Genomic DNA, 15,018 nt, shown 5'->3' with positions numbered 1-15,018 from the left:
CCGACCTCAGAAAGGGAGGGACCGGGGCAGAAGGGGAGACCGATGCTGGAGAAGGAGGGGCAGCCCAGGGGGACCCAAGAGCCGAGCGCCCCACCCTTCCTAGGATGGTTGGAATAGTTGGAACGGGAGACCAGGGCCTCCGCTGGCAGTGGAGGCGGCGGGAGCGGGACTGGGGCGGAGGAATGTGCGCTGGGGAAGGGAAACAGGTCCTGGAGTGTTGCTAGGCTTTTCCCTCCCGCTCTTTTCGCTCATCCGCAAACCCACCTCTGCCTTTTAAGTTCCAGAGCAGGTCGTCAGGTGGGACAGGATATCCTGAAATTACGTGCAAACTGTTGTGTTTGGCGGTGTCCCGTTTTAGAGAGGGAAAGGATCTATGGCTTCCACAGCCTTTTCTAAGGGACCTCGGACTACCCACCCCATCAAGTTACCCAGCACTGTTCGAAAAAGCTTGAGGGGTCTTTTGCGAACGGAGGAAAGAACTTACACGTTAGAGCCACAGTGGTGGTGAGGGGCCTCCAAGCTCCTCTAGGTCCCTCTTAGAATTATCCTAACAGAGGAGGATAAAGATGGGCAATAAAATAGAAACTAGAGATTTTTGCTCACCTCTCTCTAAAAACCACCTTTCCCTGTGTTTCCGCCTGCCCCAGAGGCCTGGCTGACACTGAGCTCAGAGAGCAGGACAGGGAGTTCACCCATCTCTCTGGAGCCCAGAGACTATGGCGCTTTGCAGAAATATCAGACCCCACCTCCTCACTTGACAGACTGGAAACAGGGTCTGGAGAGGGCAAATGACTTGCCAGGAGGTTTGCCAGCAAGTTCACCTTAGCTTGGAGCTCAAACCAGGTGTCAGGACCCCTCTCTGGCACTTTCCATCTTAGCAGGCTGTATCTTTCACCAGCACAGGGAGGGGCAGATGCTGCCACCCATTTGTGCCACCAGCCTGTCAACCTACAAACATATTTCCCATTATGATGGGTACCAAGGAGCAGGCAGTTCTGAGCAGGATCAAGAAGTCCAGGAGAGAATGCCCATTCTCCCCGGTTTTACTCCCTAGCACAACACTGGAGTAGTACCAGCTCCCTTTCCCCCAGAAAAGCTGCAAACCTTTTCCCTGGTTAGGAAACCAACCTTGGGTTTCCCCAGCTGGATCGATGATGATCTTGGCAAAAGGTCACTTGTTATCTGGCATGCATTATCATTAGGAAGTGTGAAAAATTGCCAGGCCCTATTAATCCAGTCAGAGAAGCCACCAACCCAGAAAGAAGGTGAGGAACTCACTGTCTGGGATAGGCTGGAATCATCTGGAATAGTCCCAACAGCTATTGAACAAAACATTTCCCCTGACACTTCAATTGCTGTTTCCACAGAAACAAGTGGCTTTCTTGTCTGAGATTCAAATAGAATGAACTGGTATATAAAATCACATGTATTTATATACTAGAACTGACAGATTACCTATTTATTTTAGAATTTGATAAAAAAAATGTGTTGTAAGAGTTTAAGTTCCTTCCACTGAGGATTGACAAGACTTCTGGAGAGAAAGAAGAGTGACAGTAGGGAAACTAACTGGACCTTCATAAGGTTCTTACTTTTAAAAAATTGGTTAGCTTTTATAGGTGACACATAAGATACAAATTGCAAGTAGCACACAAAGAAATATAGTGAAAAGTTTTCTTTCTGTTCCTATCTGAAGCCAACTTAATTTCTGGTTCAGGGGACAACAATTATTATTTTCTTGTGGTATCTTCTCTAGGAAGCCTTTGCACAACTACAAAGACTGATATATATATATATATATATATATATATATCTCAGCACTTTGCTTTTTGTCAGTTAATATATATCTTGGAGATTGTTCATATCAGTACGAGAGAGGCCTTGTTTTCCAATGTGCATGTGTGTGGTTAGTTGGTAAGTCGTGTCCAATTCCTTGTGACCCCATGGATTGTAGCCCACCAGGCTCCTCTGTCCATGGGATTTTCCAGGCCAGAATACTGGAGTGGGTTGCCATTTCCTTCTCCAGGGGATCGTCCCGACCCAGGGATCGAACTCATTGGCAGGTGGATTCTTTACCACTGAGTCACCTGGGAAGGGTGTACTATACTTATTTAACCAGTTGTCTATCAGTGGACATATACAGATTACATTGGGGGGTCCTGAAGAGAAGTTTTGGGGGTTGATTTGTTTTTGTGATTGCATGCATAAAAAGAATCAAGTCCATGCCATTCTGACTCTCCCATCAGGAAGGGATTTCTGGTCTTCAAAAAAGAATGTCCATATTTTTGGATGAGTCAAATTATATCCCAGGGATAGTCTAGTGAATATGCTCTGACTCCTTTGATGGCTCTTTGAGAATTTCTCAGAAAGAGCCCTCTCGCTGCTCGCCTGTATCCAAGAAGTATTTGCATCAGACAGGATGCTCTCCTGTTCCTCTTGTTACTAAAGGTCAGCTAAATCCAACAGGGGGCGTGCTGAGCCTGGGTGCAGCAGCTTGATCAACACTGGCACTCAGAATGGGAGCCAAACAATCCTTCCCAGAGGACTTCACTCCGTTTCAGTGAAAATAAGCAGTTTTTCTTCATTTGGAATCGCATCCAGCCTGCCACAGCTTGCATTCAGGGTTGATGCTTTGCATTTTCCATTGCTCACTCTATTTGCTGAAAGGCACACTGTTCCATTGTGTGCTTTCAGCTGGTGAGGCAGTCTGGAAAAGGGATAGAGAGGTGGAAACAAACAACCCTTTGGCCCAGAAAAAGAACACCAGGATGCAACCCTGTCAGCAGCTGGAATCTCACAGCTCTCGCTCGTGTTCCTCTATACATCCATCTGTTCAGCAAAGTGTGACTACTTGCCAGGAGCCAGTTACTGGGCTGGGGACTTCAAAAAAGCCCAGTCCCTCCTGTTGAGAAGCTCATAGGGTAGCAGGGGTAACAGATGCATAAACAGTTTCTGATACAAAGTGGAAGGTGCTCCAGCAGCTCAGAGAAGGTTGTCCCCACTTCCTGGGAGAGTAGAGAAGGGTTTACAGTGTACAGCCTTCCATCCTTTTCCACGCCCACCCTTTCTGCAGGGACACGAGTTGGGGGCTGGGGGGTAGCCAGGCATTCTCATGTCTTATTGAGGTTCTGCCTTAAATCTTACCAGCTTACATTGATGGAGCACCAGCAAGATGTGGGGGGTGCAGCATGCAGTGTACTCCCTTCCATTTTGGATATGTGCTGGAGAATCCTAGGGAGATAATGTGTTTCGTTAATAATAAATGATTGGGATGAATGATGTATCTTCACATCAGAGAAACCACCTCAAATGGAAAACCAGTCCTCAGCAGCTGGCTCACAGCTGTCACAGACAGCAGTGGTGTTTTTCTCCCTAAATTTATAGGCACAATTCTTGCCTCTCTGACGTATATGAAAAGTGCCTGTAATAGTTACATATTTCTGTTCTTCAAAAATCCCTGAGACTTCCTTGGTGGTCCAGTGATTAAGACTTCGCCTTCCAAGGCAAGGGGTGTGGATTTGATCCCTAGTCAGGGAGCTAAAATCCCACATGCCTTGAGGCCAAAATAAAAACGTAAAACAGGAGCAACATTGTAACAGATGCAATGACTTTAAAAATGGTCCACATAAAAAAAAAAAAATCTTAAAATCCATTCTTTCTTTTCTTTCAAACTTTAATGTATAGGATAGGTTTCCTGAGCCAGAAAGCAATGAAAATTATTTATTAATTAATTATTATTTATTTTATCCCCTCTACCTTCAGCACGCACTGGTCTCTTAACCTAAAAATAAAAAAACAAACACAGACAAACCAACACTGCAGTCTTAATTGGTTTTACCTCCCTGACCGTCAAGGTTGGGTCTGTTCATTTTCTCCTGTTCAGAGTTCACTGTTTTCTAAAACTGCATATCCCTTACTCCCAATTCAGTCCTTAAATTTCTTTGGTTAATCCAAAAAGGTGGCTTTCTTTCTACTAAAAGAGCACTTATAAATCCACTAATAAACTCCATATTCTACCAATTATCTTTTTTTCTAATTTTACTTGAACTCTCCACAACATTTGCACTAGTGACCAATTTGCCATTAAGACTCTCCCTCTTGACCTTTGTGAGGCTGTATTATTACTATTATTTTTATAATTATACTATTTTATTTATTTATTTTAAATTTTTATTTATTTATTTATTTTTTGGCCATGCTGGGTCTTCATTGCTGCTCAGACTTTCCCTAGTTGTGGCGAGTAGAGGCTACTCTAGTTGTAGCCTGCAGGCTAATCATTGCAATGGCTTCTCTTGTGGTGGAGCATGGGCTCTAGGGCATGTGAGCTTCAACAGTTGTGGCGAATAGGCTTAGCTGATCTGCAGCACGTGGAATCTTCCCAAACCCAGGATCGAACCTGTGTCCCCTGCATTGGCAGATGGATTCTTAACCACTGGACCACCAGGGAAGTCCCACCTATTTTTATTCACAGTATTTCTTGTCCTGTTTGCTAACTGTTTTTTTTTTTTCTCATAGTCTTAAAAAAAATAGCTTTTAAAACCAATTGAAAAATAAAAAAACAACAACCACTAGCTTTATTGAGCTTTAGCTCACAGACCGTACAATTCACCTACTGAAAGTGTACAGTTTCAATGGTTTTTAGTACATTCACAAAGGTGGTAAGCATAATCAATTTTAGAATATTTTCATCACCACTAACATAATACGTCACTTAAAAAACAAATCCATACTATGTAGAAAATAGATAACTGATGACACTGTATAACACAAGGAACTCTACTTAATGCATGGTGGTGACCTGAATGTGAAAGAAGTCCAAAAGAGAGGGACATTTGTGTATGTATGGCTGATTCATTTTGCTGTACAGTAGAAACTATCACAACATTGTAAAGCAGTTATGCTCCAATAAAAATTTTTAAAAATTCAGAAGTTTTGGGGGTTGATTTGTTTTTGTGATTGCATGCATAAAAAGAATCAAGTCCATGCCATTCTGACTCTCCCATCAAGAAGGGATTTCTGGTCTTCAAAAAAGAATGTCCATATTTTTGGATGAGTCAAATTATATCCCAGGGATAGTCTAGTGAATATGCTCTGACTCATTTGATGGCTCTTTACTAACTGGATTGTTTACCCCTGAACCACCTGGGAAGCCCTGTATAGATGTAGTACATCTTTATCCATTCCTGTCAATGGACATTTAGGTTGCTTGCATGTCTCGGGTATTGTAAACAGCACGGTAATGAACATCAGGGTGCATGTATTCTTTCAAACTATGTTTTTCTCCGGGTATATACTCAGGAGTGGGATTGCTGGATCATATGGTAGGTCTATTTTTAATTTTTTTTTAGTTCAGATATCACTAGTTTATTATTAAAGAGAAACATCTCTCATTATTAAAGAGAAAATTATTTACATGATGAAAGATTTCAGAACTTCAGTGGAATGGGCAACTTCACATGATGCCATTTCAATAGTGACTTATTTCAGTCGACATATTTCCCAAGAATGTCACCATCTCTAAATAAGAAATAATCCTTGTCATTTAGAACTACTTTGGTGCTTCCATATTCTGGGAGAGAACTTTATCTCCAACTTTCACGTTAACTGATTCAATCTCTCCCCCCTTTCCTTGAGAGCTGGGTCCAACAGCTACTACTGTTGCTTGCAGTACTTTTCCTTGTGATTTTTCTGGAAGCATAATGCCTCCCAGGTGGCACTAGTTGTAAAGAACCCGCCTGCCAATGCAGGAAACACAAGAGATGTAGGTTTAATCCCTGGGTTGGGAAGAACTCCTGGAGTAGGAAATGGCAACCCGCTCCAGTATTCTTGTCTGGAACATTCCATGAACAGAGGAGCCTGGCGGACAAAAAGAGTTGGAATGACTGAGCACGCGAGCGCGCGCGCACACACACACACACACACACACACACACACACACGCACACGCACACGCACACACACACACACACACACACACACACACACGAATTTAATCTGAGGTCCCAGCAAGTTAAAATAAAGCACCCTGACCAAGGTAACAGCAAAACCTTATCCCAGTTCAAACTGAATTATAATACAGTCCACTTATCCAAAAAATATAGAGTAGGACTCCTGTTAATTTGATATTTGGTTAATTCTGATTAGAATAGTTTACATATAATCTATTAGGCTAGGAGAAATCCATTTTACATTAAACATTTGATGAACAGAATATTTATTCACAACTCTGTTTCCAAATTGATGTGTGATTTCAAGTGAATGACTTTCCTTCTCTTAGCTCTTCATCTCTCTCTTAGTTCTTAGTTTTTTTATCTGCAAATGAAAAAATGGGAGTAGATGATTTCTAAGATTCCTTCCATTTCTGACATTCTATGACTGTAAATTCTAATCTCTGATAACTCAGACAACATTTTGGGATCTTATAGTACTTCAAACAAAGTTTATTTTGAACATAATTTTTTTTTTTTTTTGCTACTCCTGGTGGCATTCAGGATATTAGTTCACCAACCAGGGATCAAACCTGCATGCCCTGCAGTGGAAGCAGATTCTTAACTACTGGACCACCAGGGAAGCCCCTGAACATCATTAATTCAGGCAAACATTTAGCAATACCAAGTGCCTATAAACTGCTAGTTCTAGTGCTAGGAGTTGGGGAACCAAAGATGGAAAGACATGGTCCCAGCTATCCAGAGTTTACAGTGCAGTATGGGAGCTAGATATGTACCCCAACAATTACAATTTAGTGGAATAACTACTGTAAAAGGCAGCATATGCAAGCGTAATGAGAGCACCAGGGGAAAAGTGCTAACATTTACATAAGGGACACAGGAGACGTTTCAGAGGAGTTGAGCTGTGACTTGAAGAAGAAATAGACATTTGCCAAGCAGAAAAAGGTAGGTGGGGGCTGGGATTCTAAGTCAGAGGAAAGATCTTGGTAAAGGCATAAGCTTATGGAAAATAGCTTATTAAGGCTGAAGGCTAAGGTATATAGAGGCACAGAGGCTAAACGTGGGCTAAGCAGGAAACATTTTTCAATCAAAGAGCATCCTGAAATCATGCTAAGATGTTTGGACTTTATCCTAAAGCTTATAAGACACTATTTAAGGACTTTAACCTAAAGAGGGAGAGGAACTGATTTGCATTTTAGAAAGAAATTGATTTGAGGAAATGTAATTGATAGGACTGGAAAAGGTCAGTTTTCATTCCAGTCCCAAAGAAAGGCAATGCCAAAGACTGTTCAAACTACTGCATGATTGCAGTCATTTCACATGCTAGCAAAATAATGCTCAAAATCCTTCAAGCTAGGCTTCAACAGTATGTGAACCAAGAACTTCCAGATGTACAAGCTGGATTTGAAAAGACAAAGGAACCAGAGATCAAATTGCCAACATCTGTTGGATCATAGAAAAAGCAACAGAATTCCAGAAAAACATCTATTTCTGTTTCATTGACTGTCTAGGTCTGACTTTGACTGTGTGGATCACAACAAACTGTGGAAAATTCTTAAAGAGATGGGAATACCAGACCACCTAACCTGCCTCCTGAGAAACCTGTATGCAGGTCAAGAAGCAACAGTTAGAACCAGACATTTGAACAATGGTTCAAAGTTGGGAAAGGACTTTGTCAAGGCTGTTGTCAGGATATTGTCACCCTGCTTATTTAACTTCTATGCAGAGTACATCATGAAAAATGCTGGACTGGATGAATCCCAAGCTGATTGGAATCAAGATTGCCAGGAGAAATATTAATAACCTCAGGTATGCAGATGACACCACCCTAATGGCAGAAAGTGAAGAGTAACTAAAGATATTCTTGATGAAGGTGAAAGAGGAGAGTGAAAAGGCTAGCTTAAAACTCAACATTCAAAAAATTAAGATCATGGGTTCTGGTCCCATCACTTCATGGCAAATATATGGGGAAAAAATGGAAACAGTGACAGATTTTATTTTCCTGGGCTTCAAAATCACTGCAGACAGTGACTGCAGCTATGAAATTAAAAGATGCTTACTCCTTGGAAGAAAAGCTATGACAAACCTAGACAGCATATTAAAAAGCAGAGATATTACCTTTGCTGACAAAGGTCTGTCTAGTCAAAGGTCCATCTGGCTTTTCCAGTAATCATGTACAGATATGAGTGCTGGGCCATAAAGAAGGCTAAGCACTGAAGAATTGATGCTTTCAAACTGTGGTGCTGGAGAAGACTTTTGAGAGTCCCTTGAACTGCAAGGAGATCAAACCAGTCATTCCTAAAGGAAATCAGTCCTGAATATTCATTGGAAGGACTAATGCTGAAGCTGAAGCTCCAACTTTGGCCACCTGATGGGAAGAGCTGACTCACTGGAAAAGACCCTGATGTTGGGAAGGATTGAGGGCAGGAGGAGAAGGGATCGAGGATTGGATGGTTCGACGGAATTGTCAATTCAATGGACTTGAGTTTGAGCAAACTCCAGGAGAGAGTGAAGGACAGGGAAGCCTAGTGTGCTGCAGTCCATGGGGTCCCAAAGAGTCAACACAACTGAACAACTGAACAGCAACAATTGATAGTTTGGAAGAGCCTGAGGCTAGAAACAGGGAGATCTATCAGGAGGCTACTGTAAGAGTCCCAGCAAGAGGAGATGATCATCTGAACTAAAGCAGTACAAGTACATAGAGGAAGAGAGTTGCTGGGAGAACTCTGTAGGAGAGAAAATCAATAGGGCTTGGTGTCTGATTGCATGGAGAAAATAAGGGAGAGGGAGGAGTCTAAAATATTACAATTTTTATTATTTAGAGTACAGATGTATAAACTATAGAAGATTGGATTATATATGTACTAATCCTATTCTATTCCCTGGAAATCCATTTATTTTTTAACTGAAATGTAGTTGTATATTGTTCATACTGTTCATGGGGTTCTCAAGGCAGGAATAGTGAAGTGGTTTGCCATTCCCTTCTCCAGTGGACCACATTTTGAACAGTATGAAAAGGCAAAAAGATAGAACACTGAAAGATGAACTCCCCAGGTCGGTAGGTGCCCAGTATGCTACTGAAGATCAGTGGAGAAATAACTCCAGAAAGAATGAAAAGATGGAGCCAAAGCAAAAACAACACCCAGTTGTGGATGTGACTGGCAATAGAAGCAAGGTCTGATGCTGTAAACAGCAATATTGCATAGGAACCTGGAATGTTAGGTCCATGAATCAAGGCAAATTGGAAGTGATCAAACAAGAGACAGCAAGAGTGAACGTTGACATTCTAGGAATCAGTGAACTAAAATGTACTGGAATGGGTGAATTTAACTCAGATGACCATTATATTTACTACTGTGGGGAAGAATGCCTTAGAAGAAATGGAGTAGCCATCATAGTCAACAAGGGAGTCTGAAATGCAGTACTTGGATGCAGCATCAAAAACGACAGAATGATCTCTGTTCATTTCCAAGTCAAACCATTCAATATCACGGTAACCCAAGCCTATGCCCCGACAAGTAATGCTGAAGAAGCTGAAATTGAACAGTTCTATGAAGACCTACAAGACCTTCTAGAATTAATACCCAAAAAAGATATCCTTTTCATTATAGGGGACTGGAATGCAAAAGTAGGAAGTCAAGAAATACCTGGAGTAACAGGCAAGTTTGGCCTTGGAGTACAGAATGAAGCAGGGCAAAGGCTAATAGAGTTCTGCCAAGAGAATGCACTGTTCATAGCAAACACCATCTTCCAACAGCACAAGAGAAGACTCTACACATGGACCTCACCACATAGTCAACACCGAAATCAGATTGATTATATTCTTTGCAGCCAAAGATGGAGAAGCTCTATACTGTCAGCAAAAACAAGACCAGGAGCTGCCTGTGGCTCAGATCATGGCCTCCTTATTGCCAAATTCAGACTTAAATTGAAGAAAGTGGGGAAAACCACTAGACCATTCATGTAGGACCTAAATCAAATCCCTAACAATTACACAGTGGAAGTGAGAAATAGATTTAAGGGACTAGATCTGATAGAAAGATTGCCTGATGGATGAACTGTGGACGGAGGTTCGTGACATTGTACAGGAGACAGCAAGATCATCCCCAAGAAAAAGAAATGCAAAAAAGCAAAATGGCTATCTGAGGAGGCCTTACAAATAGCTGTGAAAGAAGAGAAGCAAAAAGCAAAGGAGAAAAGGAAAGATATACCCACTTGAATGCAGAGTTCCAAAGAATAGCAAGGAGAGAGAAGAAAGCCTTCCTCAGTGATCAGTGCAAAGAAATCAAGGAAAACAATAGAATGGGAAAGACTAGAGATCTCTTCAAGAAAATTAGAGATACCAAGGGAACATTTCATGCAAAGATGGGCTCAATAAAGGACAGAAATGGTATGGACCTAACAGAAGCAGAAAGTATTAAGAAGAGGTGGCAAGAATATACAGAAGAACTATACAAAAAAGATCTTCACAATCCAGATAACCACGATGGTGTGATCACTCACCTAGAGCCAGACATCCTGGAATGTGAAGTCAAGTGGGCCTTAGGAAGCATCACTACGAACAAAGCTAGTGGAGGTGATGGAATTCCGGTTGAGCTATTTCAAATACTAAAAGATGATGCTGTGAAAGTGTTGCACTCAATATGCCAGCAAATTTGGAAAACTCAGCAGTGGCCACAGGACTGGAAAAGGTCAGTTTTCATTCCAATCCCTAAAAAGGCAATGCCAAAGAACGCTCAAACTACCACACAATTGCACTCATCTCACACGCTAGTAAAGTAATGCTCAAAATTCTCCAAGTCAGGCTTCAACAATACATGAACCATGAATCTCCAGATGTTTAAGCTGGTTTTAGAAAAGGCAGAGGAACCAGAGATCAAATTGCCAACATCCGCTGGATCATCGAAAAAGCAAGAGAGTTCCAGAAAAACATCTATTTCTGCTTTACTGCTTTATTGACTATGCCAAAGCCTTTGACTGTGTGGATCACAATAAACTGTGGAAAATTCTGAAAGAGATGGGAATACCAGACCACCTGACGTGCCTCTTGAGAAACCTGTATACAGGTCAGGAAACAACAGTTAAAACTGGACATGGAACAACAGACTGGTTCCAAATAGGAAAAGGAGTCTGTCAAGGCTGTATATTGTCACCCTGCTTATTTAACTTATATGCAGAGTACATCATGAGAAACACTGGGATGGATGAAGCACAAGCTGGAATCAAGATTGCCAGGAGAAATATCAATAACCTCAGATATGCAAATGACATCACCCTTATGGCAGAAAGTGAAAAACTAAAAAGCCTCTTGATGAAAGTGAGAGAGGAGAGTGAAAAAGTTTGCTTAAAGCTCAACATTCAGAAAACTAAGATCATGGCATCTGGTCCCGTCACTTCATGGGAAATAGATGTGGAGACAGTGTCAGACTTTATTTTTTGGGGCTCCAAAATCATTGCAGGTGGTGATTGCAGCCATGAAATTAAAAGATGCTCCTTGGAAGGAAAGTTATGACCAACCTAGATAGCATATTAAAAAGCAGAGACATTACTTTGCCAACAAAGGTCCGTCTCGTCAAGGCTATGATTTTTCCAGTAGTCATGTGTGGATGTGAGAGTTGGACTATAAAGAAAGCTGAGCGCCAAAGAATTAATGCTTTTGAACTGTGGTGTTGGAGAAGACTCTTGAGAGTCCTTTGGACTGCAAGGAGATCCAGCCAGTCCATCCTAAAGGAAATCAATCCTGAATGTTCATTGGAAGGACTGATGTTGAAGCTGAAACTCCAATACTTTGACCACCTGATGTGAAGAACTGACTCATTGGAAAAGACCCTGCTGCTGGGAAAGATTGAAGGCGAGGGGAGAAGGGGGCAACAGAGGATGAGATGGTTGGATGGCATCACCGACTCGATGGACATGAGTTTGAGTAAACTCCGGGAGTTGGTGATGGACAGGGAGGCCTGTGGTGCTGCAGTCCATGGCATAACAAAGAGTCGGACGCGACTGAGCGACTGAACTGAACTGAACTGAACTGATAGTTGTATACAATATTATGTAAATTTCAGATGTACATCAGAGTGGCTCACAGTTTTTAAAGGTTTATATTTCATTATTAGTAGTTATAAAATATTGGCTATATTCCCTGTGTTATACAGTATATCCTTGTAGCTTATTTCTTTTATACATAGTAGTTTGTAACTCTTAATCCCCAGCCTCCCCACTTCCTTCTTCCCACTGAAAACCACTAGCTTCTGCTCTTTATCTGTGAGTCTGTCTTTGTTTTTATATTCACTATTCTGTTTCATTTTTTTAGATTCCACATATAAGTGATATCACACAGTATTTGTCTTTCTCTGATTTATTTTACTTAGCATAATACCCTCCAAGTTCATCCATGTTGTTGCGAACGGCACAATTTTATTCTTGTTATGGCTGAGTATTATTCCATTGTATGTATATACATCACATCTTATTTATTCGTTCATCTGTAGATGGATACTTCGGTCGCTTCTTGTTTTTGTGGTTCAGTCGCTCAGTCATGTCTGACTCTTTGCAGCCCCACAAACTGGAGCACACCAGGCTTCCAGGCTTCTCTGTCCATCACTATCTCCGAGTTTGCTCAAACTCAAGTCCAGTTGAGTCAGTGATGCCATCCAACCATCTCATCCTCTGCTGCCCCCTTCTCCCCTTGTCCTCAATCTTTCCCAGCATCAGGGTCTTTTTCAATGAGTCAGCTCTTCGCATCAGGTGGCCAGAGTATTGGAGTTTCAGCTTCAGCATCAGTCTTTCCAATGAATATTCCAGGTTGCTCCTGGAAATGCTTTCGAAAAGAAATTCCTGATGTTAATTTATTTCTTTATTAACTAATCTCCTCCTTTATATGATAGTAAAGTAGTGGAAAACCATTGTTAATTTCTTTTTCCAGTTATTTGATTTAAGGTAGTACATTAAATATGTTTAAATTCATGAATTAACAATGATGCCAAACAAGGACACACACACAAAAAACACCTCAGAAATCACTGGTGGAAAATACTAGATAACCAACTTATTATTCTGAAAACTGGAACTAAATGGAAATAACTAAGCATTTACCCTACCCTTTTCTGTTTGAATTGTGCCTTAGGGTAAGCAAGTAGTTGGGGGGGTAAGCTCTTATTTATAGAATTATTTCAGCTTATACATGAAGAAGGAATGATAGAATACCACTGTTTTGTAACCGCTAGTAAAATAATGATCTAGAAAATTATCTTTAATGCCTGCTAAAAATGTTAGGTGGAGATTGATGTGGCATGGCATTTATTCGCTAAGTCGTGTCCGACTCTTTGCGACCTCATGGACTGTAGCTCACCAGCCTCCTCTGTCCATGGGATTTCCCAGACAAGAATACTGCAGTGGATTGCCATTTCCTTCTCCAGGGGATCTTCTCAACCCATGGATGGAACCCACATCTCCTGCATTGGTAGGCAGATTATTTACAGCTGAGCCACCAGGGAAGCCTGGAGACTGATGGAGAACTCTTAATTGTGGGAAGCCCCTTATGAGACTACAACGCCTAAGCCCACTCATTAATCTTTTTTTTTTTTTTTTGGCAGAGGTGGTGGGGGAGAACAGTCTGTTTCTTCTTTTATTTACGATTTTTTCAATAATTTTTGTTTTGTTTGTTTTAATATTTATTTATTTATTTTATTTATTTGGCTGCCCTGGGTCTTAGTTGCAGCAGGCAGGATCTTCAATCTTCCTTTTGGCATGTGGGATCTAGTCCCCTGACCAGAGAGTGAACCCGGGCCCGTGCATTGAGAGCGCAGTGTCTTAGCCACTAGACCACCAGGAAAGTCCCATTCTTTTATTTATGGAATGAAGATTGAAGAAAATGCCCCCTCACCCCTCATTCATTAATCATAACATCACAAAAAAGGAAAGGACTGGGCTTTCCTAGAGGTTCAGTGGTAAAGAATTCGCCTGCCAATGCAGGAGACACTGGTTCAATCCCTGATTCAGAAGGAACCCACCTGCCCGGGAGCAACTAAGCTTGTGCACCACAACCATTGAGCCGGTGCTCTAGAGCCCAGGAGCCACAACTGCTGAGCCTGTGCTCTGCAGCAAGAGAAGCCACTGCCATGAGAAGCCCTTGCACTGCAGCTGAGAGCTGCACCCCAACTCCCCACAACTACAGAAAAGCCTGCACAGCAGTGAAGACCCAGCACAGCCAAAATAAATAAATAATTTTTTTCTTTTTTCTTTTAAAGGGGAAAGGACTGACATTGTGTGTCTGGGGTGTGATGTAATAGGAAGTACACACCAACATTTATGAAGTATTTTTGACAAAAAACAGCAGCAAAACAGTCAAACTTGCATCTGATTGGAAGTCCAGATCTAACTTCAAGTTTACAGAAAAGATGGAGGTCAGGGAAATATATTAAAACAACACTGTAAGAATGCAATAAGCGAAGACCAGAGGTGGGACATGCTACAGGACAAACAACCCAGTTTCTCCAACAGGCAAACTGGAGACAGAACGAGGAGCAGGGGAAGAGGAAGAGGTGATGACAAAGAGGGAAAAATACCACATTAAAGGAGACTTCAAAAATCTAGTTGATAGTACTGAAACAGAGAAGGTCCTTGCCCCCTCTCACTATGTCTTCTGTCTGCCTTTTGTCTGTGGAAAACTCTAATCAAAGAATAAGTTTAATCAGAGAAGTGAGAAATGCAGAAACAAAGGAAAATAGTCAAAGGAGATAATAATAAAAATGGAGTCATCAAGCATAGTCAAGGACCCTTAGTTCTTTCTCAAGGGCCGTAGATAATATTCTGAGCCATATCCTGTGAGCCGTCCTATAGATACTAAAATGCCAGATGGAGAAGTTAACTACCTGATGACCAGACTGTACCCAGGACATGAGCTGCCACAATTCTGAGAATTGGTTGCAAAGAAATGGGGACAAATGGACCCTGGAACTGAAAATGAACTGGACCTAAAACAGCCAAGATGATGCTGGTCAGACCACTGATGACCAGTTTGAAGATGACTGTTAGAGATGACTGTGCTGTTTCTGCATGTAGCTACCCCAACCCCA

This window comes from Giraffa tippelskirchi, chromosome 3 (genome assembly GCF_054371585.1).
Source record: "Giraffa tippelskirchi isolate mGirTip1 chromosome 3, T2T-mGirTip1v1.2.pri, whole genome shotgun sequence".
Taxonomy (NCBI): Eukaryota; Metazoa; Chordata; class Mammalia; order Artiodactyla; family Giraffidae; genus Giraffa; species Giraffa tippelskirchi.
This window is presented reverse-complemented; position numbering follows the sequence as displayed.